Below are 11,625 nucleotides of genomic sequence, written 5' to 3'. Positions count from 1 at the left end.
TCGGTGTTAATTTTTAGTTTATGTGCTTGTCATCAGTGGTCGTTAAAGTTCACTGACTCGGATTCTTTTACTTTCACGGTTTATTTGTTTGTGTTTCAGGTGCTCATTACAATGGGAGATCCAGCAGCACGAACGAAAGATTTATTGGATTTTTCTCAACCCAAGATCAATGACATTCAATCTAGCATTGTCCGGCCAGCTATCACAGCTAATACCTTTGAGATCAAGCCTGGCATAATTCAATGGGTACAGACTTCAGTCCAGTTTGGGGGTTCTCCAACGGAAGATCCCAATACACACATTAGGGATTTCATTGAGATATGCGACACCTTCAAGTTCAACGGTGTTTCTGAAGATGCTGTGAAGTTGAGACTGTTCCCATTCTCTCTGAGGGATAAGGCTAAGAGTTGGTTACACTCTCTACCAGCTGGTTCGATTACTATTTGGGAAGATCTTGCTCAGAAGTTTCTTACTAAATTCTTCCCTATGGCGAAGACAGCTGCACTCAGGAATGCTATTACTCAATTTGCGCAGCAAACGGGAGAATCGCTAAGTGAAGCTTGGGAGCGCTACAAGGAGATGCTTAGGAAGTGTCCTCATTATGGAATTCCTGATTGGATGATCATCACTTGTTTTTACAATGGGTTGGGAGCACAGTCCAGACCCATGCTCGATGCAACATCAGGCGGAGCATTATGGGCAAAGAGCTATGAGGAAGTTTATGATCTAATTGAACGGATGGCTACTAATGAATATCAGTATCCAGCCCAGAGATTGCCACAGAGCAAGGTAGCAGGAGTTCTTAAAGTGGATACAGCTACGGCTATCACTGCTCAACTAAAGGCGTTGTCTATGAAGATCGATTCTCTGGCTAACTATGGTGTTAAGCAGATAACCAGTGTTTGTGAGCTGTATGCAGGTCCGCATGCGACAGAGCAATGCGCTATATCTAGTGACTCAGCTCAGTTTGTGAGTAACTTTCAGAGATTGCAGCAGCCAGTTCCTGCCACTTATTATCCTGACAACTGGAATCATCCTAACTTCAGCTGGAACAACAATCAGAATGCGATGCAACAGCCATTCCAGCAGTTTGGAAATAAGCTGTTCAACCCTCCTGGTTTTCAGCAACAACTCCAACTTCAACAACAAACTCATGATGCAGGTCTATCTTCGAATGAAAAATCTGAATTAGAGGAGTTGAGGCTTATGTGCAAAAACCAGGCTCTTATATGCCAAAGCCAGGCTGTTTTTATCCAGAATCTGGAGAACCAAATAGGGCAAATTGCTAATGCCTTATTGAATCGACCACCAGGAATGCTTCCTAGTGATACAGAAAAAAATCCAAGAAAGTGGGAAGTTGAAGAACAGGTGAACGCCATCACCTTAAGGTCTGAAAAGGTCGCAAGCCCCCAAGTTCAGCAAGACGAAGAGCCTGAAAAATCTTAAGTTTCAGAAAATGCAGTTGTGGCTGAAGAAGAAGTGCAGAAGGAAGCAGAGGTGGAACCAAGGAAGACTACTGTGGAACACACTCCTCCTGAGGGTAATACAGGGGAGAAACAGATCTATCCTCCACCTCCTTTTCCTAAGAGGTTGCAGAAAAAAAAGCTGGATAAGCAGTTTGAGAAGTTTTTGGAGGTGTTCAAGAAACTTCATATCAACATAACTTTCGCTGAAGCTCTTGAACAGATGCCTAGCTATGCGAGGTTTATGAAAGGTATTCTCTCTCGGAAAGTGAAGCTCGATGACTTAGAGACCGTTGCTCTAACGGAGGGATGCAGTGCTATGCTGCAACAGAAGTTGCCTCCGAAGCTTAAAGATCCTGGAAGCTTCACTATTCCTTGCACCATCGGAAACTTGTCATTCGACAAGTGTTTATGTGAGTTAGGAGCTAGCATCAATCTGATGCCCTTATCTATCTTCAAGAAGCTTGGTCTGCCTGATCCAAAACCAACATACATGTCATTGCAACTAGCTGACCGTTCCATCGCTTATCCACGAGGTATAGTGGAGGATGTCTTGGTCAAGGTGGATAAACTCATCTTTCCTGCTGACTTTGTAATTCTTGATTTCGAGGAAGATAAGAAGATTCCCATCATCTTGGGAAGACTATTCTTGGCTACAGGCCGAACTATGATCGATGTGCAAAAAGGAGAGCTTACGATGAAGGTTCACGATCAAAAGGTCACTTTTAATGTGTTCAAGAAAATAAATTTACCCACAGCTAAAGAGGAGTGTTTTAAAGTAGAGCAACTGCAGGTTTCGAATGCACCTCCGTGGAAGAGGAAGTTGAATATGTCATTCGATTCTCTTGGGTTAGCAGAGCTGAAAATTTCTCAGGAGCGTCTCGAACCATTTATTCAAGAAGCTCCCACACTTGAGCTCAACCCTCTACCAGATCACTTGAGTTATGCATTCTTAGGTGTACCCCCTGACAAGGGGTTGAGATATATTTTTGATGATGTAGAGGGTAGCCGAACGGATCCTCCAGTGCCTACAGAGGGTTCTTCTCATGTGCAGCAGGTAGTTGATAGGACAGGTGTTAGTGATGACCAATATAGGCACGTAATTAGGCGTATGGAGGCCATGCACGACATTCACCGTCATTTTGCTGCAAATTTGACACATGCTTTCGGTACTGTTGTTCGAGACACTGGTGGCGAGGTTGATTTGCCACCTGATCCTCCACCCGATGAGGGTGATTCTCCCGCTAATTAGGTATGCCTGAAATCCTTATTATTACCTTCAATGTGGACATTGAAAATTTTAAGTTTGGGGTGATAATGTAAGGATTAGTAGTATGTGTGTCCATATAGATTCATATAGATTCATATTGCATGTTTAGTTGTAGTTCATTCATATTTTTGCATGATTGTTCATTTAGGACATATTTGTTTGTTTTTATGTGATTTCATATAGTTGCATTTGCATGCATATTTAGAATGATCCCTTAAGATGAACTATGATATTTGATAAGTTGATGTTAATTTCAGTGTGGTGATGACGAATAGAGGGATGTTTAAGCCCTAATGAATTGATTTGCATGCCAGAAACAAATATTTTTACAAAGTCTTATAGTGTTGCTTTTGATCTAGATCATGATCATACTTGTTTGTTGTTGAGATTTAATCACTTGGTTATATTTAGAATTTGTGATATTCTCATAATGACGTAAAAACACTGATTTTATTTATCTAGAGAAAAACTTGGATTTCATTGCTAGTTGTTGTAAGGCTAGGCGTCAAATGGCTAGTAGCCGGCTCATATTTTTATGAGTAGTCTAGGGTTGAATGAGATGGAGCGAAACACACTCATTCAGAAATTGTTGAAAAAAACGAAAAAAAAAGAAAAAAAAGAAAAAAAAGAAAGAAAAAAGTATGTGTTTATGCATAACTGATCAAGAGTGAGCTCTTTAATACTCGAGTTATTAAGTTCTAGGGGCCTTTGTGCCTAGTGACCTAAGGCTTTTATAGTCTGGGATCCGCTAACCTAACGCTCGCTACATGGGTATTATTGCATATGTCTTTTGGGACCTCATTCATTGCACGGTCAAATAAGCATCTTTGCTATGGGTTTAATAATAGTGTGAATCTTTGTATAACTCTAGTAGAAGGTGTTGCGAGTCATAATGCGTTTATTGTCTATTCTGTTTATAAACTTTTGATTGTTTCGATGATAGATAAGTTATGGTTATTGATCTAGTATCGAGAGATATCTGTTAAGCATCCACACACGCACAATCTGGTTTGTGAGTTGGTTTGTGGGATTTATTCGAGCTCTGTATAAAGTCATTGCATTCTTAGAGGCATTGGCTTATTCATTTGGTCATGGTTATTCTGAGGGGATCGATTGCATTATCATTTAGTTGCATTCACGTAGTTGCATTCATGTATTAGGTTTGTTCTGTAGTTTTGAGTCTGTTTATGCTTGAGGACAAGCATCGATTCAAGTTTGGGGGTGTGATAAGTGGATTTTATATCCACTTGGAATGCTTCAATACAAGCTTAAATTGGTGTTTTGGACTCAAGTTGTTGGTATTTTGATGTGTTTTTGTGTTATTGCATTTCAGGTATCAGTTATATGAAGAAAAGAGATTTTAAAGGAAATATGATGAAAAGTGATCAGAATTGAAATCCAAGGCCATTGTCAAGTTGTAGAGAATCTCAATAGCTTTGTGTGGGCAGTTGAATCGCCTAATTCTGACGAGTAGAACTCAAGTTATGGTCAAAACAAGATTCATCAGAATATTTTCCCAGTCATTAGCTGAGCGCCCGCTCAGGAGAGCTGAGCGACCGCTCGGGGCGCGGCTGGTCGCTGATTTCGCTGAAAAAGCCTTTTTTGAGTAGAATTTGACGATTTTAAGGGTCCAGGTCCACTAGGGGCGTATATATACTTAAAAAAAAGGTTTTCATCATCCGGGAAGATTGGGATACCAAGGAGAAGACCTAGAAGCACAGACCAACTCCGAAAAAGAAGATCTTGTTTTTAACTTGTGATTCTTTGAATTAGTTGTAACTTTGGATGCTCGTTTTCGTTCTTGTTGAACCTAGATCTCGTTTATTTGTACTTTAATTATTATTCAGTTTATTAAGACCTTGTTTTATACCATGCTTTCATTGGAACCCATGGTGACGATGAGTTCTATTATGGGCTAATCATTATCATGGGGTTCTAGCGGATTTACTTATGGATTTCAATAATTAATTTGTTTCGATATCTTGGTGTGTGGTGATTGTATGATATCCTAGTATTGGTTGTGCTTATTCGTCTTATGTGCGTAGTTAACATATAAGAGAGCGTGTTAATCTCTATTGAAGCGACAGTGAATATAGAGGTTTAGAACTTGCCATGCTAGCATAGGTTCATGTATGTGTATGCATGATTCGTAGGTAATTCTAACCGTTTTACTTGCCCTATGTAATCATTATGGATAACTTGTGCTTAAACCGTTATGTTGTCAAATTCTATAGACATATAGGGTCTCAATATAATTGGTGCCTATTCAGCTTCTATCTCTTTTGTGGATGTCTGGTAGAATGGTACTCGTGCAACGAAAGTTGACGTTTATCAGTTTCGTGTTATCTGATTAGTGTCATCACCATCACATGCTAAGGTTAAGAACAATAAGGCTATTGAATGAAGTAGTAATGAAGTTAGGATCCCATATTTGTCATATATAGTAATTCAACCTCAATTTTCTTAGTTAATGTTATTTAGTATAATCTCTTAGTTTAATAAAAACCCAATTTGTTATATGTCTTAGCATTGAGCGATAACCATACATTGTTGCATAGGTGCATAAATTGAACTTAACCTAAACCAGTCTATGTGGGAACGAATCTGATTTATATCTTATACTACTTGCGAACGCGTATACTTGCGTGAATATTAGCGCGTGTTTTCGCCCTAACATCACTTAGCACGGATTGAGTTTCTTACAATGATAGATGATATGTTAGTATCGAGATGTCGTCTTAAGAGATCCTTGAGGGAAGACAATACCGATCTCCCTTGTGTTAGGATGAAGTTGAAGAGTGCAAGATGCTCGAACCAGCAGTGGGCCAAAGGACCAAGGATATAATAGATCTAATCAGAGGACGGTGGGTAGTAGCCCAAGATGGACATAAGAAGTATGTTGATTTGACACGAAAGGACAAAGAGTATGAAGTAGGGGACCTAGTGTTATTAAAGGTATTCCCTTGGAAAGGATTGATGAGGTTCGGAAAGAAAGGAAAGCTAAGTCCATGATTTATTGGACCCTTGGAGATATTAAGATGGATTGGGAAGTTATCATATGAACTAGCCCTACCCCTGAACCTGCAGCAAGTTCATAACATGTTCCACGTATTACTATTAAGGAAGCATTATACGAATGTCGGACATAGAGGAGAATACGAGCGCATAGACATGTAACTAGACTTGACCTATATGGAGCAACCAGTAAGGGTTATGGATTGAAAGGAGCAAGTGCTTAGGAATAGGGTTATCAAACTAGTCAGAGTTTTGTGGTAAAACCATAATATGGGAAAAATTAACTTGAGAGTTAGAAAGCGTAATGCTAGAAAAGTATCCCCAACTATTTTCTATCTGATTCCGGGACGGAATCCTTTTAAGGAGGGGAGACTGTAATAACCCCAATTTTTGGAAATTTTTGAAACCCTGATGAATAGTAACTTTTGCTGACTATGCTGATTAAGGAAATTTATCATACCACACTATATAGGAGTACTGTTATGGAAATTCTGAGATTATATTAGTATTCCATAAACAAATGAGTGTATGTAAAGGTCGTTAGAATTCGAATTCGGACACTTAGATTTTTCCCGAAAATCCACTAGATACCGAAACAATTAAGAATAAGGTAACATTATTAAAAGGATTTAAATTCAAAGATTATAAGAGAGGATCATTGAAGGAGTATAAAATATTAAGAAAGGTTTAGGGAAGCCCAAGTTACAAGATCCCGGATATGATCCCTCAAATGATTAACGAAAATGAGAGTTAAGTGAACCGTAAAATAAATAAGCGACCAAATACCAAGCTTGTACAAGAATACAAGGGATTATTACATCATCAAACCACAAGATAAATACATGTAGCAAATTGATGACATAAGGAGGGTGATTTAAGCAAGATTAGTAGATATTTTTCTTAGGTTGAATTGTGGCCACATAATGTAACCTTGATTAAGCCAAGGTTAAGTTAACCAAAGCTTAAATCCACCACACAATTAATCAAAGACAAACAAGAAGCATTTCACTTCATTTCTTCATCTCTTTGCTTCGACTTTCATGGAAATGCAAGGAGGAGATTTTCAAAACCCTAGCTCCACTCCATCAAAAATTAAGAGGTTTATTTCTTTAGCTTCTATAATTTATAACTTAGATATGCTATAAGTTTGAAGCCAAGATTCCATGTCTATCTAAGCTAATCAATTCATCAAAGTTCTTGATGAATAGTGCTTCAAGATCTAACTTGGTATTTTCTTAATTTGTTTGTAAGATCCAAGCTTGTATAAGGATAGATCAAGGCTTTTAAGGCTTCCTAGTAACTTTCCCTCACAAATCAAGGTATAAAACTTCTGGAACTTTAAGTACTAAGTTTGTTTGCTTAAATTTTGGGATGGTTTGGATGGATGAGTAGTTGTTTGAATGATTAAGCACTTGATTTATTAAGTAGTTTAGTTGATCTTGCAGGTAGTATAATGTTGAATGGGTTTGAGATTATTGAGCTCATTTTGGCTAAGATCAGTAGCCTAGGATTGGATCTTGAAGTTGTGAATGAATTGTAGTTGGAATGAATTGAACTGATTTGGTAAAAATTGGAAATCGTGTAAACATATTCGTCGTAACGCCTGTTTGTATATAGACTGTTGTGATTAGTATTCGTAGCAGAAAGCTCACTGACCAAACTGTAACTTTGTCATGTTTAGCTAGATAATGTCGTAAGCTTCATTTTGGTATGTGGTTCGCTTAGATCCGATTTACGGTTTAGGCAAAATGATCGTTTTAAGTAACGACATTTTGTGAACAAAACCTTACCCCTCGCATAACTTTGAAACTGTGTTGAACGCCCTTAAAATACTAATTGGAAATACGAAATAATTATGTAAGGTGGATTAGGCGGTTGGTAAAGTACTCGCGAAAGAGTCTCCTTAAAATGTTTAACGGTTAATTTTATAAAAATGGTGGAGCCGAGGGTACTCGAGCAACTAATGAAAATCGTTAAGCGCAGAAGCGAACGTTAAAGTCTAAGGGGATAAAGTCTAGTTTCTTATGTGACCGTGGTTTAATCCTGGCTTATATGTTTTTTATAGGTTACCGGACTCACTCTAAGCTTAAGGCTACCCCAGAATACTCAGGCAAGTTTTCTACCCGTTATATTGTTGTTGTGATGTAAATATATTGATGCATTATCTTGAGATAAGTGCATGGTTGTTATTAGCAAGTCTTGCGATATATTGGAGCATGTTGATTTAATATATATATATATATATATGCATGTCTGTTTCGTAATCTTGATATTTCATTGTCGATTCAATTGTTATAAACTGCATAATACCTATGTTAGAGATAGACATTATTTGCGTATATCCTTAGTATAGCGGACCCAAAGTTTAACAATTTTCTAAACCGGGAGGCGATGTTCCCGAGTATATTATATATATATAGTTTTCAAAACTATTAATCGAATAATTTTTATTCGATAGTTTAAATTATAAGTGAATATTAGTTTAAATATTCATTTAAGGACTTATGACTCCGTTTATTTTATTAAATAATATTCTTTATTTTCCTAAAGAATAATGTTACGTTATTCGCCAAGTACTCGAGAAATGCTTAATATCGTCAATCATTCTTACTGTTATAGAGAGAATTTGGTATAACAATATTTTGAAGGTTTGTTGAAATCACGGAGCAAAATATGATTATTTTGCTAAGAACGCGAAGAACACGCAATGGATTTTGATGAATGTTGTAGCTGATATTGTTCGTTGATTCAAAGAATGCTAGAGAGAAAATGTTTTTCTCCCTTATTACAGACTATTGATCATCCGTAAACAAGAGGCCTACGTACCCTTTTATAAGGGTTCAAGCCACACGTAGTTCTTGGAGGACAAGTACCTAGACGGGTTAGGGTTTGGCCCGGTCCATCAAAGCCCAGGTTCGTTGACCGTTGAATAGTTCGTAGAAAGCCCATATTATTTCATGGCTCAAGCCCAATTAGGCTATAATAGGCTGTCATGGCATTAGGCGAAGATATCTCGTTGGTGAGGTACGAGAACACCTAGAGACCTCACATGTGACCCCTTAGAGTCTGGTCATGTGATGTGGTCCCAGAAATATATGAGTAGTGCTGACCTCGATGAGGCCCTTCCAAGCATATTGTAGTCCCGCTAGACTTTCATGATGTGCCCCAATGGGGTCATGTAGTCATAAATTATTATAGTTATACCTCCTTTGCAGTTGAGATATCAGTAATAACCCCCACTGATCTCTTCAAGTCTCTTTAAAATATGAGGTGAGGACTCATCTCCCGTTGATATGAGGGCAGGACTACCCTACTGTTTAGATGGAGGCAGCCATGTGCACCTAGTAATATAATGGTACGAGTCCTCGTATTGATATATCTCCACGTGTCAGTTGGTGAGGTCTTGGTCAATATAACGGTACATAGTCTCTGATCAATGTACCGGTACGAGAGATCAACTTTATTTTCGGATCCAATTATTTAAGCCCAACAATAAATAACAATTCTTGTAATGGGTCCGTTTAGAACCCATATCAATATTCGGGTATAACAACTATCCCCCAGTTTTTCGGTGCAGGCAGCTGTAGCGGAGAACTAAATATATTCTATCTTTAAAATTTCTTTGATATTATTCCAGACTCGTTTCAAAAATAATTGCTGAATTATTTTATACTCCCCGCTGGTGCAATAATCTTTTTTATATCACGGAGTGATGCCAGCTCGTGTTCGGAATTTTTCACATATGCGAGGACTCGTTATTTGTTAATAAACGAGGCTAGTACACCACAATTTCCTGGAACCAAAGGTGCGGCCAGGAGAAGTTACTTCGAGTGGCCTTGTTTTTAACATAATTATCTTTTTCAAGCAGGCCCCGCTAAAAAAATAATTAGCCACCATTTACTCGTATATATGAGGTTTGATTTCCACCACTTGACTTAGCACCTTGATCACCTTATATTTGATTTTGTTTTTTTACTTGTAAATTGATGAGGTCCCACCAGTAATTGCCATCCACTTCTTTTTTTCCTTTGCTAACAAACATCACGAGCTTATTTGATCAATTTCTGGACCATTACTGGCTTCACCTCGCGCAAGTAGTTGTACTTGCAAATTTTTACATCACAGTATACACCTCCATTACACACACGCGAGGCCTCCTCGTTTTTTTTCTTTTTCTTTTTCTTTTTAACAATTTGTCGGCCACATATTCTATAGGACTGCTCTTATTTTTATTTTAATGCGAACCGCCTTCACCTCCTCGGATTACTTATATACACGCGATGACTCCTCTGTTTTCCTTTTATAGCGAACTCACCCTGCTAGTCCACATCGTACACGGACCCGACCTAGATGGCACAGCTGTTTCTTTCTCTCTCTTTTTTATATACTTGCCCATACCAAGTGTTATGAAATATATATACGCTAAAAGTTTGCATATGTGGTCAACTATACTTGTAATGCACTTCTTCAACACCCTTCCGTGTCCAACATTACTGATCAAAGCAGTTGTTGTATTTGCATGTACTGTAGACACCACACAAGATTTTTCAACTAGGTTATGGATATAAGTAGAATCTCTTGTTGCTTCTTGAGAATGAATCCTAGGCTGCATGATACCAGAAACTGAGAATCTTGCTTCTGATCCTGAATCAGCAGAAACAATTTTTCTGAACTTTGACGCTTACGAACATAAGATTTGGCTTCTAATTCATCAATATAAGAAGAACTACTAATTTTCCGAGAAACATTGCTTCTTCAATATGTACTGGCTTCATTAATTCAAGGTCATTCCATGGTCCCTTTTCGGATCTAAGAATCCTATCTTCACTTGGGCACAAGCATGTATCTTTGCTGTCATTCTTGGATCAAGAAATCCTTTCGCTGTATTCCATAGAAACTTGAACCCGCTACCAGCATTAACAATATACATCTGATTTAAGGTCTCTAGATAGTTTTCTCCATCTATTTTTTTGCATGCGCATAACTAGATCATGTGCAACTTTGCCACAACTCATCCAGTTCATTCCCTAGGTTCAACTTTTCCGAGTCTTTCTATATAAACAGGTCATCTTGCTCGGTCTACACCATGGAAACCGTGTGGATAATATCTCTGAACTTCTTCATGTTCATCATATATAAAATCCTGTATGATAGAGACAACTCCATTCTCTCTCCTCCAGTTTAGCATCTCCGCCCATATAGGTGTCGGGTTTTCTTTCCCATTTTGTTTTAATAAACCCGTGGGTCACAGTTTGTTTTGCAATAGCACGACTACGCCTTGCATTATACAAACACATGAGGACGCCTTGTTGCTTCCTTTTATTTTTTATCATCCTCGTACTAAACTTTTGATGACCCTCCTCGCGGGTTAACATCAGCTCGTATATGCACCTGCGAGGACTCCTTTCGTACCCCATTTTTTATATGCGAACCGGACCAGCTTAATATGAGGATTCTAGATAATTTTTGTAATAATTCCAAACTTCACTTGAATATAAATTTTAATCTGAGCTTGTAAATTTATTTTCAATTCAGATTCTAAATCAAATATCTAGGCCCATAAGAATTCTTCAATATGAAGTCTTATATAATTTCTGACCCCCTCATATAAAGCCTATAAATATCACATTCTGTTATTCATTATTCATATCTTCTCAAAAATACAAATAGAGAAGACTTCAAGCGTGCTCCAATATCTACACTGATTTTTTATAAGCAAAGTACGCGCCCTTCGAGTTCTTCGTGTTCACTCGGATCTTCATCCTCTTTATTAGGTTCCGTACAAGGTTTGTAAATACAACCCTTTCAATTTTTTTTTCTTTTTGCTTTCCTCTTTTACTTGCATAATCACCATGTTTGTTATGTCATATGTTCTTC

At 37.9% G+C, this 11,625-nt stretch overlaps 1 non-coding gene across 1 annotated transcript; it reads right to left on the bottom strand.

Annotated features, from left to right (window-relative positions):
• Positions 1–501: 501 nt before the first annotated feature.
• On the bottom strand, positions 502–608 carry LOC141676024 (small nucleolar RNA R71). Its single transcript, XR_012556638.1, has one exon. It is a non-coding gene; the product is annotated as a small nucleolar RNA R71 (small nucleolar RNA).
• Between the last annotated feature and the right edge of the window lie 11,017 nt (positions 609–11,625).

This window comes from Apium graveolens, chromosome 7 (genome assembly GCF_009905375.1).
Source record: "Apium graveolens cultivar Ventura chromosome 7, ASM990537v1, whole genome shotgun sequence".
Classification (NCBI taxonomy): Eukaryota; Viridiplantae; Streptophyta; class Magnoliopsida; order Apiales; family Apiaceae; genus Apium; species Apium graveolens.
Note: the sequence above shows the minus strand (reverse complement) of the source record. Positions and strands in the feature narration are given on the sequence as shown.